The sequence below is a fragment of the Musa acuminata genome, chromosome BXJ1-10, assembly GCF_036884655.1.
Source record: "Musa acuminata AAA Group cultivar baxijiao chromosome BXJ1-10, Cavendish_Baxijiao_AAA, whole genome shotgun sequence".
NCBI classification, from domain to species: Eukaryota; Viridiplantae; Streptophyta; class Magnoliopsida; order Zingiberales; family Musaceae; genus Musa; species Musa acuminata.
In genome coordinates this window covers 7146425-7168486 of record NC_088336.1, presented here as the reverse complement: position 1 = coordinate 7168486, position 22062 = coordinate 7146425, and the positions used below count along the sequence as shown (strand labels likewise).

The 22062-nt window shown below is 37.0% G+C and overlaps 1 long non-coding RNA gene across 1 annotated transcript; it reads right to left on the bottom strand.

Moving 5' to 3' along the window:
- Positions 1-12956: 12956 nt before the first annotated feature.
- On the bottom strand, positions 12957-15181 carry LOC103999843 (uncharacterized). Its single transcript, XR_672815.3, has 3 exons — positions 14745-15181; positions 13399-13630; positions 12957-13321 (listed from the first exon to the last, which is right to left on the bottom strand). It is a non-coding gene; the product is annotated as an uncharacterized LOC103999843 (long non-coding RNA).
- Between the last annotated feature and the right edge of the window lie 6881 nt (positions 15182-22062).

Sequence of the window (22062 nt, the reverse complement as noted above, 5' to 3'; positions counted from 1 at the left end):
TTTGTATGAAAACCATACATCAACGTTTAAAACAGAAAGGTCAAAAATCATCAAGATCAAAAAGTAAATTCCAAAACATATGATTTCAAATCATTATTTCAAGTCCTCATGCATAAAAATCATCAAGCATGATGTAAATATTTATTTTCAAAACATTCATCATGATAAGGCATACAGGCCAAAGAAAACATAAAGCATATTCATCAATCATGGTTTCATTGAGCATAAGGCATTTTCAAATAAAATCGAAAATCATCAAGATACACATTATTTCTTCTTGAAAAACATATATAGGATTATCATTAGATTTAAATCTAACATTTTATTTCTTTATTATAAAACATGTAATTTTCATTATCATTTTCAAAATTACTAGCATGATAAGCATGATTCCTAATTTTTTGCATTTTCATTATTAAACATGTAATTTTTAAGAAAAATAATTAAACTAAATTAAAAATATCTTATTAAAAACATCATGTAATTTAGAAATAAATTAAGGACATTTTGATTACCTCATCATCGAAAGTCGTTAAGGTGTAGTTTACTACCTCGCCTTTGTTGATTTTCTCCTCGTCTTCGGAGGAACTCGATTCATCCCAATTTATATTCTTTTTGTTCTTTAATTTTTGTTTCATAAACTCTTTAAATTTCTTAGTGAGGAGTTCAAGTTCGCGATCACTTGAGCTTATGCTCGAGTGGTCTTCGATTGTTCTTAGTTCGAAATCCTTCTTGTCCTTTGGAAGGTGGTTCTCTAGTTCTTCACGTGCATTGCACGTCATTTCATAGGTCATCAAAGACCCAATTAGTTCTTCAAGTGGAAAATAGTTTAAGTTCTTTGATTCTTGAATTACCATTATTTTTGAATCCCAAGTTTTATTAAGAGAACGTAAAATTTTGTTTATAAGTTCAAAATCCGAAAAACTTCTACCAAGTGCTTTTAAACCATTGACGACATCCGTAAAACGGGTGTACATATCAACAATGGTTTTACTTGGCTTCATTCGAAAAAGTTCAAAATCATGCATTAAAAGATTGACTTTAGAATCTTTAACTCTAGTAGTGCCTTCGTGTATGATTTCAAGAGTGTGTCATATGTCGAAAGCCATTTCGCACAAAGAAACCCGATTGAATTCGTTTTTGTCTAAAGCACAAAATAGAGCGTTCATAGCTCTAGCATTTAAGGAAAAAGTCTTCTTCTCCAAATCATTCCAATGGTTCATTGAAAGAGAAGACCTTCGAAAACCACTTTCGATAATATTCCATAAATTCAAATCCAACAAAAGCAAGAAAACTCTCATTCGAGTTTTCTAATATGTGTAGTCCATCCATTGAACAAGGGAGGACGAATGAGAGAGTGACTGTCTTAAAAGCCGAAAAGAGTCATTTTTCTTGGGTGTTAAACCAAATAAGAAATCACGATGCTCTGATACCAATTGTTAGGAATGGGGTCGACACTAAGAGGGGGAGTGAATTAGTGCAGCGGTAAAATAACGTCGGTTTAAAACTTTGTTACGATTAAAATCGATTCCGACGAAAATTATTTCGTAAAGATCTTAACTTTGAAAGCACATGGAAAATGTATTGAAGACAGTAAGTAATAAAGAGGTTTGTAGCTAAAGTAAATTGCTCAAGACGTAAACCTAAACCAGATTTTTATAGTGGTTCGGTCGTCGTGACCTACATCCACTCCGCCGATTCCATTTCCATCGAGGCCACCGGCATCCACTATCGATCTTCCTTTAATAGGCCAAGATCAACCTCCTTCTTACAACTCGATTCTCCTTTTATCGGGTTTAGGAGATAACCCTTACACCCCCACTTACTCCTCTTTCAAACTATTCTAACACTTAGAACTTTGAGAGGAGCTTACACAAGATTGCAGCAGCGTTTCTTTCCCTTTTTACTCTCAATACTTGTATGTTAACCAGGGATGAGAGGGGTATTTATAGGCTTTAAGTTGATTCAAACTTGGAGCCTAAAAATATCTCATCCCGGGTTTCCCGAGAATGGGCGGTACCACCACCTGTGCTGGGCGATACCACCGCCTGCACTGGGCGGTACCACCGCCAGTGTCAATCTGACACTGACACTGCACTGGACGGTACCACTGCCTGACACAGTCTCAGAGACTGTGCCACGACACTGTCACCTCTTGGGGCATTGTTTGGGCCTTTTCATTGGGCCCAACATAGTTCTTACATGGGCCCAACTGGCCCCTATTTGGGTTGGCCCAAATCCAAACCTAATTACGTGCTAACTACGTTTCCTAAGACATATTCTAAGCTAAATAAGTCCATAAGTCTAGTTTCTTCCAGCGAGCTTCCAGCGATCTTCCGGCGAACTTCCGACGAACTCTCGGCAATGTTCCAGCGGACTCCCAGCAAGCTCCTGGACTTCACGACGTTCTTCTTGGCGAGTTCCGATGAGCTTCTTTGGAAAGCTCCTGGACTTATCGACTGGTTCCTACAGAACTTCCGATGAACATCTGGACTTCCGACGAACTCTCGAACTCCCAACGAATCGCGTCCTTGACTCCGGGATTTCATTTTGCTTTATGCCTTTCTATCGTAGTTAATCCTGTACATGTAAAAACACATTTCGACCTAGACAATTAATACTAAGTATTAATCATGTTGTCCGGCATGTCATTGGTCCCTCGACGCTTCGTCCGATTCTTTGGCACATCGTCCTCTCTTGCGGCCTATTGCCCAATCGGCTAGTTGACTCCATAACTCCGATATCCTTGGCGCAATATCCACTCTTCTTGGTCCGATGCCCGAATCCATGACCCGAAGCCTTATGTCGATATGTCGACCGATCCACCAACTCGACGTCCAATCTTCTAACATGTTTTCCCCCGACCCAACATGATTCTTTCTGCTTTAATTGTCTCATCCTGATCGAAGCATCCCGCGTCACTCAAAATGCAGATCAAATCATAAATACTTTATCAATTGGTTTCATCATCAAAATACGAGATTCAATAGTTGCCACCTCCTATTCTCTTCTGTCCTTCTCCTCCTTAGATAGCAGGGGTGGAGATTTGAGGAGCGTTGTCGCAGCCCTGCTGTGTGGATCACTACTAGAGAGGAGGATGTTTAACCACTTTCATCCTCTCTAACATATCTATAGGAATTCAGGGATATATAATCTTCTTAGGTAACATAACTATCTCATATATGGTTTTTTGTGTTGCGGTTTTGCGTACCAATTTTCACACGACAATGAACACCTTTTGGAAAATTTAGAATTTTTTTTCTGTTCTTCCACTACACATGTGATGTTGCCCCTAGATTTCCCTACAGTGGTATCAGAGCCAAGTTGTTTGTGCGAAAGATTAATTTTGAACTACATGTGTTGTGTTTTAGGAAGACTTTTGATGTTAAAATCATTAATGCAAAAGACGAGAAAGGGCAGCAACTATTGCTGCCCTTGCAGAAGTGGCTAAACACTGCTTGCAGCGTTGGTCGTCTATGTGCAGGCGGTTGGCTGTCGGTGGCTTGCTACAAGCAGTCCACTTGCAGTGCTACCCGCAAGGGCAAGTAGTGCCTGCGGGTGACCTACATGCAAGTGCAAGCGGCGCCTGCGAGCGACGCTTGCGACTGGTGCCTACGATGCGCCCGCGGGCAGACTCGCATATAGTGGCGGCAGTGCCCGCAAGGGCGCACACTTGTAGGGGCGGCGCCACTCGCAGGCACACCGCCCGCGGGCAAAGGCGACGGCCTCGCCCCCTATGGTGGTGGCGGCCACAGCGCAAAGGAAAGGGAAGGGGCAGTAGGGTTTTTTTGGGCAAAAGAAAGTTTTGCCCCTCGAAATTTTAAAAATTTTAAATTCTATCCTTTTATCTAAATTATGAAAATACCCCTCAGAATTTAGAAAATTCCCTACATATCCCTAATTTCAAAAAATATTAATTAATTAAAAAGTTTAATTAATTATTATTCGTATTATCTAGTAGTCCTACATAATAATATTTACATATGATGTATGATGTGGACGGATGATCATGGACCATGTGATGTGTGTGTACATGTGATTATTATTATTATTATTATCAGACTTGCGTGCTTGTAATTAAGTTGTAATTACAAGAGGAGGCGCGGTGGGAGCATGGAAGCGATAGCAGGACCCACGAGGTCAAAACGAATGATTACAACGCATAGAGATGTGCCGAGATGCCAACGGAACCGACGAGGATGAAATAGATGATCACAGGGCATGAAGATGCACCACTACACATATAGATCTTGATGTGAATGATTAGGCCCATTGGCTCAGGCTTGATCATATTAGGGTGTGGTCCATAATCATCTCATGTGATTACTCATGTGATGTGTGATTACTTATACACCTATTATATATGTATATATATTTGCATGCGATGTAGATATATGTTAAATATATATGTGAGTGACACGTCATATTAGGAGACAAAATCAAAAATCCCCTCTCATTATAATATTAAGCTGGTAAACGTGAGGTAATTAGATTGACCCACGTGGCCTTCCATCGTTATAGGTAGGGACTGATTCCCAACGTAGGTTGAGCTGGTCAAGTCACTCGAGGCTCACCTATTTCACGATTCACTATCTTGCCTCCGACAAAGAGATGTAACCAGTGACCTGAAGACGTGATATGCTTGGTCAATTCACTCGAGGGAATATTGTCGAATTAGACTTATCTTGTAACAATAGTAATGACTAAACCGAACACCATGGTTGGTCGAGTCACTCGAGGCCATGATGGTTCGGAGGCCAAATACGATGGGAATCATAAGGAGTTGTGATTGGCAAGAGTTGACTACCTTTATGACTTAACGTAATTGGTCGAGTCACTCGAGGTTACGTTAAAACGTTGATTATATCTCGATTCCCACTAGAGATTTATCGGGGGTCTCCGATTCACATACCGAAGGGAGTTGTGTGATTCGTAAGAAAATAGTGGGAGTAGATTAAGATAGAAGTCTTTATCTTAATTATTTATTTTTTTACAAAATCTGCATGTTATTTATTTTTACTACATCTTTATTTTCAGAAATATGTCACATTTAAATCCCTTACGTGGCATACTTGATGTCAACCACCTCACTAGTCTAAATTATACTGATTGGCTTCGCAACCTGAGAATCATTCTTATGATGGAGAAAATCACATATGTCCTTGATATAGTGATGCCTATGTCCGAGGAAGGGGCAAGCGAGGATGAGATCGCTCACTACGTGAAGTACATAGACGATTTCACTCTTGCTCAATGTTACATGTTAGGCTCTATGACTCCTGAGTTACAGACACAACATAAAAATATGGATACCAGATCCATTCTCCTACATCTCCGTAAATTGTTTGAGGAACAGGAAAGGACTTAGCGATATGAGATATCCAAATGTCTCTTCCATGCTAGGATGACTGAGGGGACACCGATTCAGAATCATGTCCTAAAGATGATTGAGTGGATAGAGAAACTCATAGGTCTAGGAATGGTCCTAGAGGATGACCTATGTATAGACCTTGTACTTCAATCCCTACTAGATTCATTTTCTCGGTTCATAATGAATTTTAATATGAACAAGCTTGAGGTGACTCTCCCCGAGCTCCATAATATATTGAGGGAGGCAGAGAGCACCATCAAGAAAGAGAAGCCAATTCTCTATGCAGGTGAGACTAGAAAGAAAAGGAAGGCAGAAAAGTCTCTTAAGAATGACAAAGGCAAGGGTAGATCGAGTAAAGCAAATGTTGCTAAAAATGACCTAGCAAAAGACAAAGGCCAGTGCTTCCACTACAGCAAAGATGGGCATTAGAAAAGGAATTACAAAAAGTACCTTACAGAGAGAGCGAAACAGAAGCATGGAGAAGCTTCAAGTACATTTATTATCAGTCTACATTTGTTAGAATCTTATGATAACACATGGGTATTGGATACCGATAGTGCTTATCACATCTGTAATTTGTTACAGGTTCTGACAAGACCTAGAAGATTGGCGAGAGACGAGATGGACCTCAAGATGGGCAATAGAGCAAAAGTTACTGCATTGGATGTTGGTAAGGTCACCATACATCTGTTTGGTGGAGCTATTATTGTATTAGATGTTTACTATTTTGTTCCTTCTATTATCAAAAATATTATTTTCATATCATATTTAATAGTTAGTGGATATAAATTAGTTTTTGAGAACGGTGGTTGTTTAATATTATTATATGATGAGATCATCACAAGAGAAATATTTCATAATGGTTTATTTATGCTAGACATTGCTCCACGTATCATGAATGTAAGTGTGTCCAAGAGGAAACGAGATGAGGTAAACAGTGCATACTTGTGGCATTGTAGGCTAGGTCATATCCATGAGGGAAGGATTCAAAAGTTTTAAAATGATGGATACGTAGATCCATTCGACTATAAGTCATATGCAACTTGCGAATCTTGCCTTCGTGGAAAGATGACCAACTCTCCATTTAGTGGAACTAAAGAGAGAGAGAGCCACTGAGTTGTTGGAACTCATATATAGTGATATATGTGGTCTCATATCAACTCATGTCATAAGTGGTTACTCCTACTTCATTACTTTTACTGATGATTTCTTAAAGTATGGACATGTGTACTTGATAAAGTATAAGTCCGAGGCCTTTGAGAAATTCATGGAGTATAAGAATGAAGTGAAGAATCAAACTGGAAATAGTATCAAGACTCTTCGATCAGATCGATGAGGTGAGTACTTGAGTACAGAGTTCCCCCAATTCCTCAAAGACCATGAGATTCTGTCATAATGGACACCTCCTTATACACCCCAACTCAATGGTGTATCCGAAAGGAGTAATGGCACACTGTTAGACATGGTACGGTCCATGATGAGTTTCGTCGACCTCCTCATCTCATTCTGGGGATACGCCCTAAACACCGTAACTTACCTTCTAAACAGAATTTCAACTGAGTTGGTGGTGTCTACTCCATATGAGATATGAAAAGGGAAGAAGCCTGACCTTATGATTGTTACGATTTAGGCTGCCCTGCCCACATCAAAAGACATAACCTCAACAAATTGGAATCTAGGATGGAATGGTGAATATTCGTGGGATACCCCAAGGAAACTAATGGGTATTATTTCTATCAACTCGTGAACCAAAAAGTCTTTATAGCCAAGAGAATAGTATTCCTTGAGAAGGAATACATTCTTGGTGGAGATAGTGGGAGCGTAGTAGAGTTAATTGAGGTTGGAGAACCTAGCTCAAGCACCATTCCATAGCCTAAGTTTGTTAAAGTACCTAACACACAAGTTCTGACTTTACATACATCTGATAGAGTATCTCATCCTCCTGAGAGATAAGTGGGACATATTAGGAGAGAGGATATTAAGGATATTGATCCTCAGACCTACAAGGAGACTATTACAAGTATAAACTTTCGGAAGTGGCAAGAGACCATGAATTCTGAGACAGATTTCATGACCCGTCCAACTCGGCATTAAAATAAGAAAAAAACTTATAATAGAAATTAGGGCTTGTGAACATGAGCCCTCTTCTTATGTCCTTTGTCGTTGCTTCGCAACTACTTCGACACTACCAATACTATGGCCACCCCATTCCTTCTTCCTAAGTACGCTCTCACCTCTTCTCCGCTTCTAACTTCTCCTCCGCCACTTCTTCTTCCTTTTTCTTCCTCCTCCTTTGCTCCCTTTTCTTCCTTTTTCCTTCCTCCTCCTTCGTCCATTGCCCCTTCTGTTAGGATCGAGTCGGCACTAAGAGGGGGGGGGGGGGGGGGGGGGGATGAATTAGTGCAGTGGATAAAAACGTCGGTTTGAAAATCTTCATACGATAAAAATCAATCTCGAAAGATAACTTAAAATTGAATGCTTATTCATAAGCGTAGTGAAAGTAAAGTAAGGAGGAAGTGAAGCAATTGCAAAGTAAGTAAATAACAATAATAGAAATGCACACTAATTTATAGTGGTTCGGTCGTTGTGACCTACATACACTCCTAATTCCTCTTCACTTGAGGCCACCAGCTTTCACTACCGATCTTCCTTCAATGGGCGAAAATCAACTATCCTTTTACACTCGATTCTCCTTTTGACAAGTTCAGGAGAGAACCTTTATACCCTCACTTACTCCTCTCTTAAACCACACTAATACTTAGAGCTTTGAGAGGAGTTCTCACAAGATTATAACAATATTTTTCTACTTTTTTGCTCTCAATTCTTGTGCATGTTAACCAGGGATGAGAGGGGTCTTTATAGGCCTCAAGTGGATTCAAACTTGGAGCCTAAAAGTGTCTCATCCCTGATTTTTGGGGTACTAGTGGTACCACCGCCTACAGCACTAACACTGGGCGGTATTACTGCCCAATCTAACGGTACCACCGCTTGACATCCTGCCACTGGGCGGTACCACCACCTGACACAATCTCGGAGATTGTGACACCGACGATTTCACCTATTGGGTCATTGTTTGGGCCTTTCACTTGGCCCAACACAGCCTAACCTTGGGCCCAACTGGCCTATAATTGAGTTGGCCCAATTCCAACCCAATTATGCCTAAAACCTACTTCGATCTAGATAATTATTACAAAGCTTAAATCAAATGTTGTCCGGCATATCATTGGTTCATCGACACTTCGTCCGATTCTTCAACGCATTATCCTCTCTTGTGGCCTATTGCCCAATTGGCCAATTGATATCCGCAACTCCGATTTCCTTAGTGTAATTTATGCTCTTCTTAGCCCGATACCCGATACCATGGCCCGAAGCCTTCTGCCAATACATCGACTGATCCTCCGGCTCGACGTCCAATCTTCTAACATGTTCCACTCCGGCCCAACATGATTATTCTTGCTTTTAATTATCTCTCCCTGATCGAAGCTTCCTACATCACTCAAAACGCAGATCAAATCACAAATAGTATCAATTGGTTCATCATCAAAATCGGAGATTCAATAATCTCCCTCTTTTTGACGATGACAACTAATTGATGACGGAGTTAACCTTAACTCCCCGTATTAATATGTCATATTGATATAACCTTGAATTCAAATTGAATGCAAGTCAAAGCAAATTTAAACATGAATATTTCATCATTAAATCATGCATAATCTAAATTTCAATACATCATTCCATGCATGATCATCATCATACCTTCTTCCCCTTTATCATCAACAAAAATGAGAAAAGTGCAACTAGTATATTTTTGAAACATGTAATTTAGCAAATTTTTCATCATTTTGCAAGATAACGAATTGTCAAGTTTTACTTCTTTTTAAAGTACGAAGGCTAGTAAGTTTTCCTTTCCTTGAGATGAGCAAGCTAGCAAGTTTTTCATATATGAAAATTAGCAAAATTTTTCATCTTTCAAGATGTACAAGATAGCCTATTTTTGCATCTTCTTGAAATGTGCAAGCTAACAAACTTTGATTCTCATTTGAGATGATTAAGCTAGCAATTTTAACAAGTTTTACATCATACAAGCTAGCAAATTTTATCTCCCCCTTTGTCCTTGTCAAAAAGAAGGGAAGAATATAATTTTATAATTCTTTTTCCCTTTACAATAATTTTCAAAGCATGACAAAGATAAATAACAAATTTACATTAATATTTCAATCATTAAAAATGAAAAGTCATGATTTTTGACATATCTCTTCTTTCATATATAGAAGGAATGATAGGAAACAATCTTGATTCAAGAAGAAAATTCAAGTCTAAAAATCGAGAAATCAAGATCATGATCCAAAAAATGTATAAGAAGAATTTATGCATTTGGGAGATTTAACATGTCTAAGTTTATCAAGCTAGCAAATTTAGTTCTCTTGAGATGCTAGCTATTTTCTTTCTCCCTTTTGTCATTGTAAACCGGAAAGAAGAAGGAAAGAAATGCATAACAAAACTCAAGTCTTAAATTCTCAAGATGTCAAGTAGCATATCATAATTTTTTTTAGGATAAGTCTCATTTTTAGTGAATGGCAAAAAGAATCATAGGAGAACAAAAATAAGATCTTGATTCATAAATAAATATCATATATCAAATATCGAGAAATCAAGATCATGATTTGGATAAAAATAAATAAATCTTAACCCATAAAGTTTTCTTATATGAAATATCAAGTCATCATCATTATTACGTTGGTCATGATACTAAATCAATAAATTTTCAAATCAACATTACTTGGGTATGCATGATACCAAAACATGGTTTCAAGTCTTCAACATATAATATGCATAATTTTAAACCATTACAAACCATTATCAAGGTCATAAGTCTTCTTCTTTAGTGAATGGTAAGAAGAAATCGTCAAAAATAGAAAATATTTTGATTCTCATAAAAGATAGCTCAAGTAGAGAAATCAAAAGAAAGTTCATGATTCGATTGAAAATTTTTCATTCAAATTCAAATCATCAAAATCACTTTTTAGAAAATTCAATGAAGGCAACGTAAATAGATTCACATGAGAACTTGATTCATATATAATGTCACTGTAACATCCCATTAGTCCCACATCGGAAGTGGGCAATATGTATGATTAGCTTATATGGGCCTGATGAGTGTAGTATGTTAACTTTTAAAATGCTTAAGCATTTTGGTTCACGGTTCAAGGACCAAAATGGAGTTATTGGCCAGCTCATCAGACTCGGGCTTGTGATAGTCACAATTTATCATGAATCATAAAAAAAATTTAGAGTATCAAGTGAAGGAATCATGATTCGTGTGACAAAAAGATTATCGATTTATGCATTCAAACTATTATTACTTCAACTCATCATGCATAATTTCAAAATGTAAAATCATCAAATATGATACAAACATTTATTTTCAAAATGCATTCCCTTTCCCTTTCAGTTGTTTCAATTTAAGTGATTTGATTTCATACAAGCATGTCCTTGTCCTTCTTTTTTTTTGCTAAATCAAAACATATATCATCGTTTAAAACGAAAGTACCAAGATTTATTACAAAAATCATCAAGATCAATAAATCATAAAAATCATCATATATAACTTCAAAATCTCATGCATAGAATAAAATCATCAAGCATTGTACTAAAACTTTTAATATTTTCATTACATCATTACATCATTATACATTATTAAATCATCAAAATTGATTTCATCAAACATGAAATATTTTTAAAATCATTTTGTTTATTGTAGTAATGCATTTTTATTTTTAAGTGAATCTAAATTTTTATGCTTAGTGCTAGGAATTAACATGCAATTATCATGCTCAAATTTTAATTTTTTTTAAACTCACTTAGAAAGAGAAGCATGATACTTTTTCATTTTTATTTACTAACTAATTTAAAAAATAACTCACGAAAAAGCATCAAGTACTTTCAAAATAAAGTAAAGGGGGTTTTGGTTACCTTATCGTCGAAAACCATTAAAGCGTGCGTAGTTCGCCACCTCGTCTTTGTTGGTTTGCTTCTCGTCATCGGATGATCTCGATTCGTCCCAAGCCGCCTTGAATGCTTTTTTCTTCTTTGAGAACTTCTTTTTTAAGTTTATTTTTATTCTTTAATTCTTGTTTCATGAACTTTTTAAGCTTTATAGTCAAGAGTTCAAAGTCATCATCACTTGAGCTTTCGCTCGAGTGGTCTTCATTTGTTCTAAGTGTCAAATCCTTCCTGTTCTTTGGAAGGTTGTAGCAGTGAGAAACAGCAGCAACAGATGATTAGTCTAAGATAGCTGCAGTAGCACTACGAACGACAACAACGACAACGACAAACAACAACAGCGGTAGTGGACAACAACAGGAGAAAGATTTGGTTGACGATAGAGGAAAATTCAATTCACTATGTCTACGACGGAGGCAGCAGTAGAAAGCATCAACGACGAAGGCAGCGGGAGAATGCGTCGATGGTGGAGGTAGCAAGAGAACTATGTGCAGCTTTTGAGGTAAGGAACTATGTGCGTTAGTTGGTTCAATCGAACCAACGAACTACTATTGACTCGAATCAAACTTAAAAGTCTGGTTGCCTTATATGAACCCGGGCGCTCACCCGAAGCACCCAGCACTTGGGCTCGGGCGAGCGCTCAAGCGACACCTTATTGAAGCATGCTACTTAGTCCCCATATGAGGTGCTCGGGTCCCGCTTGCCCGAGCACCTATATGAGTGCTCGAGCACCAATTTAAATCATTGAAAAAAAAAAAGCAACCTACTTTCCAACAGACAAGCCATCCTAGTTTCTTCTCGGTCTCTGTGTTTAGGTTACCTAGAGGATCAACTTAACCCCAGCATAATGAGGCAAACAAACAAACTTCTTTAGTCGATAACCATGCAGTTATAGCTTTCTGACTAGTCTTCATTGCTAGAAAGCTCCGGAGATAGACAGCAGTAATAGCTAACTTTAAATATTCAAAAACAGCAATAGTGTCAAGGTTACAGCAGCATAATTTTTGAATTATTTCTAGTGACATAGCAGCATTTGAATTCCCGTTTAAAAGGTTAAGAAATTTTCAGAACCATGACTTATCATCTCTTTATCAAGTTGAATTTTATGAAATTCTTTCACCATCAAATTAGCAAATTCAGACATCCCAACTTCAATTTGACTTCCATGACAAAACCAGCAGTATGAAGTTCATTGGTTGAAGTTCTACAGATTGCAGGCCAAATTGTACTATCCTAAACCTTAAAATAAATATAAATAGCAATATCTTCTATCTGAAAACCAACAATATTAGATTCAACAGGCTATTTTTCTATTGTTAATCCTACTTTGTTTTCATAACACAATCTCCACAGCCATGGTGATCAGTCTACAAAACACTCAACCTATATTTCATAGTTCACACATTGTTGGAATTTGATTCAAAGTCGTTGCACCATTACTGATGAACCTAATCTCCATTGAATTAGCTTTCGGTATTCAGATTAAGTGAGAGACCTAAAGGAAACCATTTAATGGTGCTTGACAACATAATAAGAACTAACAAGTAATAAAGGAAGCGTAATTCCAATTAAATTTGCCAAAGATGAACTTGATCCATTATTTTACACTGAAAAATATGCACCTGAAGCATTTGGATGCCTTCCTGGAAAGTAAGTCTCAAGGTCTTTCTCAGGTACCGCAAAATGCAAACAAATCAGAATCAGTATCCACAAACAAGAGAAGGTTGTCCAAAAGCACAAAAGAGCATCATTCTTTCATATTTAAGGACATCATAAGGACATATTATGCCACTTGAGAATATAAGTTTTCCTCGAAATAAACACCATAGCATTCACCTTCAAGGGTTCAAAAGGACACTGTCTATTGATAGCATCAGGTTTCTTCTTGCAGTTCTCATTCAAGTCATCAAACATTTCTACAAACAAGCGGTCCACAATATCACAAACCTGTGCAATTACATTAATAAACCTTTAAAATTAAGTTAGTAAACTAGATAGGAAGATCAATTACACTCCAATCCTACCTCAAAATAGTGCTCCTTGATCTCCATTTCAACATCAAGCCCAACAAATTCACATAAATGCCTGTGTATATTAATCCTCTGCTCTAAAAACATAGCCAACTTCGAACACACGTCCAAAGCCACCACATATTACCATTGTTTATAAAGCTGCACCACCTTCAGTTAATCCAGCTACCAACTTCGGAGTATGGATACCAATAAATCCCTCAGATCTCAGAAATCGCCTAAACACCTGAAGATATGTCATGTAGGTTCACAAAAGTTAACACATCCTGAAAAGCTGATAATTTGAATTGTACTTGTAGAAACATATGATGCAGTTGGAAGGGAACGAAATTCCCTTCCATAAAAATATAATGTTCCCTTCCATAAGCATAATGCTGATAATCTTAAGAGATGTCATTCCCTTCGAAAAAAAAAGCTAATGTTCAACACTTAGCTATCTGTAACTATTAAGTTTTAGGGAAAAGAAATGAAATTCCATAATTGTATTAATACGATAAGAATTATTTATCATTGAAAATATGACAAGTATTCTTAGCAAGTTTCTCATAACTATAAAATTACATGATTAATTTTTAAGTCTGTCTTTTCACATTAAATAAATGAACTTACTAGCCATATAAAAGTTAGACTTTCATAGTGTATATTATTTGTTATGATATTATTTCAATTGATGATAGTTAAGTTGTGATTGATTCTAAACACTGATTGTAGAGACAAACTTAAAAAGCTAAAGCTTTTAAACTAAGTAGAACTGAGAATAATGATATAAAATGAAATTTTAGCACTACCAAGAGGAGAATGATGACTGTCATTAAAATGAACAAGAACTTTGTGCAAGCATTAGAGATCTTAAACTATTATTCAACAAGGGGGATTAATGAAGACATTGTTATTAGAGTGAACACTAAATGATAAAATTGTAAAGAAACTTTGGGTCAGTTTCTTAGGTTAAAAAATTTACAAAAATATTGTAGGCAAGTCATATTTTACAAATTGAGTAGACAAATATCAAATAACATGCACATAAAGATAGTGTCATCAAGACAAGAATACTGAGATGGATGAGCAAATTTACCACAAATGATAGAGTAAAAATGTTTTCATTTGCAAACAATTAGACATTTCTTAGAAAAAAGAACATAACCTTTTGAGATGGCATGGGTGTTTACAAAGGTGAAATATAGATGCCCCTAATATAAAAGGTGAGTCCATTTACATTTTCAATGTGAAGAAAGATAAGAGACAACTATGAGAACTTAACTAGAAATAATAAATAGATATCCAATTGAACTAAGTTTAACAGTGATACAGAGATCAACGGTAGGAAAAGAACCACGTACCCAACAACAAATATTTTGCTAAGCCCCGTCCCCTTTATTGGATCTTTGGGGATGGAAACGATCCCTTGGCGGTCAACGATGGACTAGTTGCTAAGCCCCGTCGCAAATTTCACCATCTGAGGGCTCACCGCCTCCTTAGCGACGGTGAGGATGCACTGGACCGTGCTCATGAACTGCCGCAGGACGAGGAACGCCATCTGATTGCTCACGGACCGGATCGCCTGAGCAAACCCCCCCGGATCAGCACCCTCGGGTCGGCCAGCTCGGCCCCCAGCCCGCTGATCGCCTTCGACTGGATCTCCTCGACCGGAACGTCCGCCGTAATAGGAAGTGATTTTTATGTTGTCGTTGCTCCGATCCAATCTGTTTTAAGTTGGGGTTAGTGTATCTGTTAATCAAGTTTGCAAAAGGTTTGGGGATTGATTTAGATATCTTTATATTAGTATATTTTCTTCTTCTTTTTTTTTTCCTTAATCCAAAGGAGAAACTGTAATTAAAACTTTTATATATATATATATATATATATATATATATATATATATATATATATATATATATATATATATATATATATATGTATGTTAATAAAGTTTCTAATAAGTTTCTCCGGGACAAATTTGCCCCTACAAAATAAACAAAAGCCAAACCACGTGGCTGCTCTTGGTTTGAACCATACCCACTACACCCTGTATCTCTCATCAGGAGGTCACTCAGGTGCCAATCTAGTCATAACAGTGAGTCACTGTCTGAATTAGAAAGCTGTCATATTCTATCAATTCAAGATCATGGGATCAAAGCTATTGGGCTTATTCCAAAGGTTCAACCAGAAAGAGAAGAAGGCATTGACAATCACCAACCTTAATTGAGTGGATTTTATTTAAGTGATTTCTGATAGTGATAAGATTATGATAACATTTGGTGTTCCTGTTTCTATCAAAAATTCACTTAGTTTTAACTAAAGCCTACTACTTAAAATTGAGATGATAGCTTTGGAGAAAAGATAATTGAAGAATGACAAAATTAAAAAGGCTATTGACAAGATCAAAAGATTAAATGTCATGGATTTGGTTATGAGATCTTAGCCTTAAGACTTCTTAATCTAGTCCAATTCTAATTTGATAAAGAATTATGCAAAAAAAAATCTCAAGTTAGACAGATCGGAGAAAGAGTCACTATCCTTCCAATATAATTTAACAATCTCATATAATTCATTATACTCAATCTAAAAATTTTAAAAATGAAAATCACATTTCTTGGAGTTCGGATCGACATCGACATAATCAATGATTGGACAATGAGCCTAAGGCAAGATGTATTGTGAAAGAATCATTAAATAACTAAAGCTAGTGAAGGTTAACAAGCTTATAATCCAACTAAACTGAGATTTTAGCATCACCTTGTGGTTGTTGGACCAAGTAATACCAAAACCCTTAAAATGAAGGTCTAAAGCTCTTTATTAGATTCAAAGCTACATGGGCGATCTATTGCCCTCGACTAATCGCTTGGGACATGAGAGGAGCATCCTCCAATTGAACTAGTACTCAAAGTTAGAAAAGACCTAGGTCAAATATCCACCAAGGAAATATTAACCACATGCAAAAGTATAAAAGGACGATAAACTATCAAAATGGTTAGGAGGACCCGCCTCCTTAATTAATCCGGTCTTGGATTCTCATATACTAGGCTCGTATTAATGATTGGATTTGTATTAGGTATTATAAGAAAGGCTATAGTATTAACTTCGACAATTAACATTATAACTAAAACACCAACATATGAATCCACTGACGAGGCCATCTCATCTATCATAGTAGAAGATGATGGTTCACCATAGTCGGCACGTGCTTGTCACATGATTGTAACATTTTCTTCGGCGGCTTCTAACCACCACCTTGTAGAGGAACTCTATTGCCCGGATGTCATCATTGAACATAGATCTAAAAGTCATAAACAGAGTCCTCCTAAGACAAAGGGCAACAGGCACCCGCCACATTAGAGCTTTCCTATTGCGAGGGTAATTGCTCATGCAATACATTATCATCTCCTTACCCATGGTCAAGGGGGTGCTAGTTGTAATATTAGGACATTCAAAGTTCTTGTGGCCAATACAACGATATTGAAAATAATTCTCATATGCCAAAACTTAAAAAATTTCCTCGTGGGGTTCATCAGTACAAATGTCTTGTTTAAGGAGTTTTGATAAATCCAGTTCAACACAAATTCACACAAAATTATTTCATTTAGAAGATAAAAACCGATCATCTAATTTAAGCAATCGACCCATTATTGAGGCAGCGTGAAAAACACTAATAGGAGTCTAGTATTCAAATGGCAAACTAAGCATCTGGACCCAAAATGGAGCATATGAAAATTACCATATAATAGGTTAGAAGTTAAGATGCCATGGAATAAGGTGAAGTGTTCCCCCATGGATCATCTAGAGACTAAATTTTAAAGTTTTAGATTTCAATGAAAAATAAAACAAAAAAAATCCTCGACCCGTCTCAAAGATTTACAGTGGAGAAGGAAGAAGCCAAAGTCGAGCGATTAAAGCATGACTATCATCCAAAGGAGACAAACTCCTCAAAAATCTAGCAACGAGAGAGCTAGCTCATGATTTCCTTATATTTAAGAGCTTAGTCGAGTCAAATAAAATGAAATCCTTCAAGAAATTTTTGATGCGATCGAAAATACTTGAGGTAAATAGTAAACCCTCCTATAAAGAATGAGGGCATTCAAAGATTACTTGTGCCTAGGAAACTCCTTACTTAGCATCCCATTATCCTTGTGGGAGCATAGAAGACTCATCTTTAAAAGGTAGTGTGGCTCTAGTAGCAATGGTTGTGTATGACGGAGAGGTCACCCCCTTAGTTGTGGGAGCAACAATTGTCAGGTCCATAAAAAGAGGGTGAGAAACATAAGTAATAGGGTTGGCCTAGAGGGCAGGCAACGCTGAAGCAATAGCAACCGAAGCATAAGAGGCTAAGAGAGGAGGAGGGACAGAGGAAGACGGAGGGGGTGCTGGGGTTTTATCATCCCCAACAAGTTTCTCACTCTTAACACCTAGAGTCTTTTGCTCTAACAACACCTAGAGTCTCTATTCTTATATTCTTATAGTAATAGTGATTTTTTTGGTTATTTAGTAAAATTTATAAATGAATATATTTTGATATTAGTTAGATTCATAAATCGATATAGTGAATTTTATAGGTATTATATTATTATTCTCAATACAATGGTAAGTGTTGAATCTCGGATTTTGATGATGAAACTAATTGATTGTGTTTAGATGTTTAACTGCATTTTAAGTGATGCAGGTCTATTCGATCAGGATTAGACAATTGACGCAAGAGGAATTGACGTTGCGCCGGAGGAGATCACGTCAGGATATTGGACGGTAGAATGCTTCGGACGTCGGGCATCGGGCCAAGGAGAGCGGAATTGCGCCAAGGATATCGGGGTTGTGGAGGTCAACCGCCGATTGGGCAACAAGTCGCAAGAGAGGACGATGCGCTGAAGAATCGGACGAAGCGCTAACCAATGACATGCCGGGCAACAGAATGTCAATTCACGTTGTAATAATTGTCTAGATCGGAGTAGAGTTTTGGTTTGTGTGTGCAGGATTAACTACGATAACGATGAAGACATAAAGTGAAATAAAGTGCCGGAGTCAAGCGCAAAGGATTTGTTGGGAGTTCGAGAGTCGGATGGAAGTCCAAAGGTTCATCGGGAATGCTGCCAGAACTAGCCGAGAATGAGTAGGGAGCTTGCCGAAGGTTTTCGGAAGCTCACCGGAAGGTACGTCGGAAGTTCGCAGAGCTCGCCGAGAAAGATCGTAGCTTGCCGAAGAAGGTCGTCGGAACTCGCCAAGATCAAATCGTGAAGTCTAGGAGCTTGCCGGGAGTCCGCAAAATGGTTTCCGAGAGTTTATCGAAAGACCGCCGAAAGTTCGCCGGAAGAAGTCTTGACTTGTGGACTTTGTAATAGCTTAGGAAATATCTTTAAATTCATAGTTAGCACATTAATTAGGGTTAGGATTAGGTGTTAATCTTATAACCCAAGTAGGGGCCAATTGGGCCCGAGTTCGGACTAGTTTAGGTCAAGTTTGGAGCCTAACCAATGAGCTGAAATAGTGTAGGCGGTGGCACCACCAGACTAGGCGGTGGCACCGCCCAGAGCCTGAAGTATCAAGCGGTGGTACCGTCGGACTGAGCAGTGGCACCGCCCAGCACCCGAGAGTTTGGGCAGTCGCACCGCCCACAACCCGAGAGTTCCGGTGGTGGCACCGCTAGAACTCTGTCAATGTTGAAATTGACAGGCGGTGGCACCGCCAACCTCAGAAACCCAAGAGAATTCACTTTGGAGCCCAAATTTGAATCCTCTTGGGGCCTATAAATACCAATCAATTCTCAGCTGAGAATACAACCTTTGAGAAGTTAGAGATTGAGATAAAGCCTTAGCAAAGTATTTAGCAAGTCTTGTTTTCAATAGTTTAAGTGTTCACCTCCCTTATTCTCTTTGAAAATCTGTAAGAGTGTGAACGACTTATAAAAGGTTGTAAGAGGGGTATTTGTCATTACCCTTCAAAGTGATTTGCTAGTGGAAGTTGGGAGCCTCATCGAAGAAGGCTTCGCAAGTGGATGTAGGTCATTTGACTGAACCACTATAAAATTGGCATGTTCTCTGGTTTGCATTTACCTATTGCTATTTACCTTACTGCAAACCTTTATACGTGCTTTACTTCCTCATTACTTTTGCTGCACACCTTTACGAACATGCTTTCAAGTTAAGCACTTCCGAGTTCGGTTTTTATCGTACGAAAGATTTTTCAAAACCAACGTTTTAATCCGCTGCACTAATTCACCCCCCCCCCTCTTAGTGCCGCTCCGATCCTACCAATTGGTATCAGAGCCCGGTATTTCTCATTTTGTATTTACACCCGAGAGAAATGGGTCTTCAAGGCTTTCAAGAGGGCTTTTCGGTTGTTCGTCCACCATTGTTTAACGGATTGGACTACACTTATTGGAAAACTCGAATGAGAGTTTTCTTGATTTCTATGAATTTGGATTTATAGAATATTATTGAAAATGGTTTTTAACTTCCCTCTAAACCGATGAACGAATGGTCGGATTTGGAGAAGAAGTATTTTTCTTTAAACGCAAAGGCTATGAATGCCTTATTTTACGCTTTAGAAAAAAATGAGTTCAATCGGATTTCTACGTGCGAAACGACTTTTGACATTTGGCGAACACTTGAAATCACGCACGAGAGAACTAGTGATTTTGAGCTTTTTCGAATGCAACCAAGCGAGACTATAGGCGACATGTACACCCGTTTCATGGATGTCGTCAATAATCTAAGAGTTCTTGGTAAATCTTTTTCGAATTTTGATCTCGTAAGCAAGATCTTAAGATCCCTTCCAAAAAGGTGGGATCCTAAAATAACCGTAATACAAGAGATAAAAAATTTAAATGATTTTCCATTAGAAGAATTAATCGGGTCATTAATGACCTATAAAATAACACTTTTGGAACATTTTGAACCCGATGAGCACTTGAACCACCTTCCAAAGAATAGGAAGGATTTGGAACTCCGGACAAATGAATACCACTTGAGCGATGACTCAAGTGATAAGGACAATGATGAACTTGAACTTCGAACACTAAATCTTAATAAGTTCATTAAACAAAAATCTAAAATAAACAATGAACTTGAACGGAGGAAGAGGCCAAAGAAGAGGAAGGCAACCAAGGATGAATCAAGAACTTCCAAAGGTGAAACGACGAATTGGGCTTTGATAGGCTTCGACTACAAGGTAAGTAACTCAACTCTCTTGAATTATTTTGAAATTACTTAAAGTTTTTCATGAGTGCTTAATTTAGATAGTAGGAATAGGAAATAAAAAATTGTTTTTCAAAAATTATATCATGTTTTTCTTTTTAGCATCTTTGAAAAATTAAAAAATTTGATCATGAAAAGTATATTGCTAAGGTTTCATGCATGTTATGTTTTGAAATGTTGAATGATGTATGCAACATTAGGGATGATAATTATATGATATGTGATAATGCTTAGGATTAATCCATGCATGTGTATCTTGATGATTTTATGTCATGTATGAGTTTTTGAAGTAAATGTTGATTTGAAACTCTCATTTTAGATTAACATGTTTTTGGTCTAATCATTTTTATGACGAATTAAGATGACATTCTCATGACATATTAAGATGATATAGTGCATGTACATCTATGTATGAATTTCTTGATAGTCTTTTGATGATAGATATGATATCATGATGTGTTTGGTCTTGACGGCTTTATGACGAAACTTATGTTTCGATTTTAAATGATGATACATATTTTTACAAAAGACTTGAATACCCTCACATGAAATCAATTGTATGAAATGGAAATGAATTTTCTATCCTATTGAAATTAATGAATTTGTTTTACCAATCTTGTGAATCTCATGAAAATAAACATGATGAATATTTTGAAAATAAATGAGTGTATCATGCATTTGGTCTTAATGATTTCTCTTGAACATACTTTTTGAAATCATACTTGATGATGAATATCAAGATATTAAAAGGATATTATCATGGAATCATGCTTGATGATTTGTTTTATGAAATTTACCTTTCCGTCTTAAATGTTGACATTTGTTTTATTAAAGGTAAAGGCATGCTTATAAGAAGCAAATCACATGAATAGAAATTTATAAAAATAAAATGTGATCCTCTATCTTATAGACTTTTCAATAAATCTATGCTTGTCATGTATGAATTTATTGAATGTGACTTTGAGGATGATTTCGGATTTCACAAATGCTTGATTCATACTTATGACATGAGACACATTTTAAATATGAATCATGTTCAATGCTTCAATCATGTTATATCTCCCTTAATTCATTTTGTTCTCCTAGATTTATTTATCAAAGAGGAGAATCTTCCGAAAATGAAATGATACAAATGAATCACTTATTGATATGTCTTTTTGAAAAATCTTTTTAATGTGATGTTGATAATTTGAGGTGCCTGTTGGAATTCATGATATGAGATAATTGAATCCTTGACTTACTTTGGCTTAAAAATAGATGTTTAAAATCTTGCTTGATGAGTTGTTTTATAAGATTTTACCTTTACGTCTTGAACTTTCATGCTTATCTTGATTTGGCATATAATGACTAAGGCATGCTTAAATGAAAAAGAATCACTTAAAAAATGCTTTTCCCATCTGATCGAGATTAATGATTTCATGATATTTTGTGAATCTCAAAATTGATTTTGAGGACTTGATTATGAATTTCAAGTTAA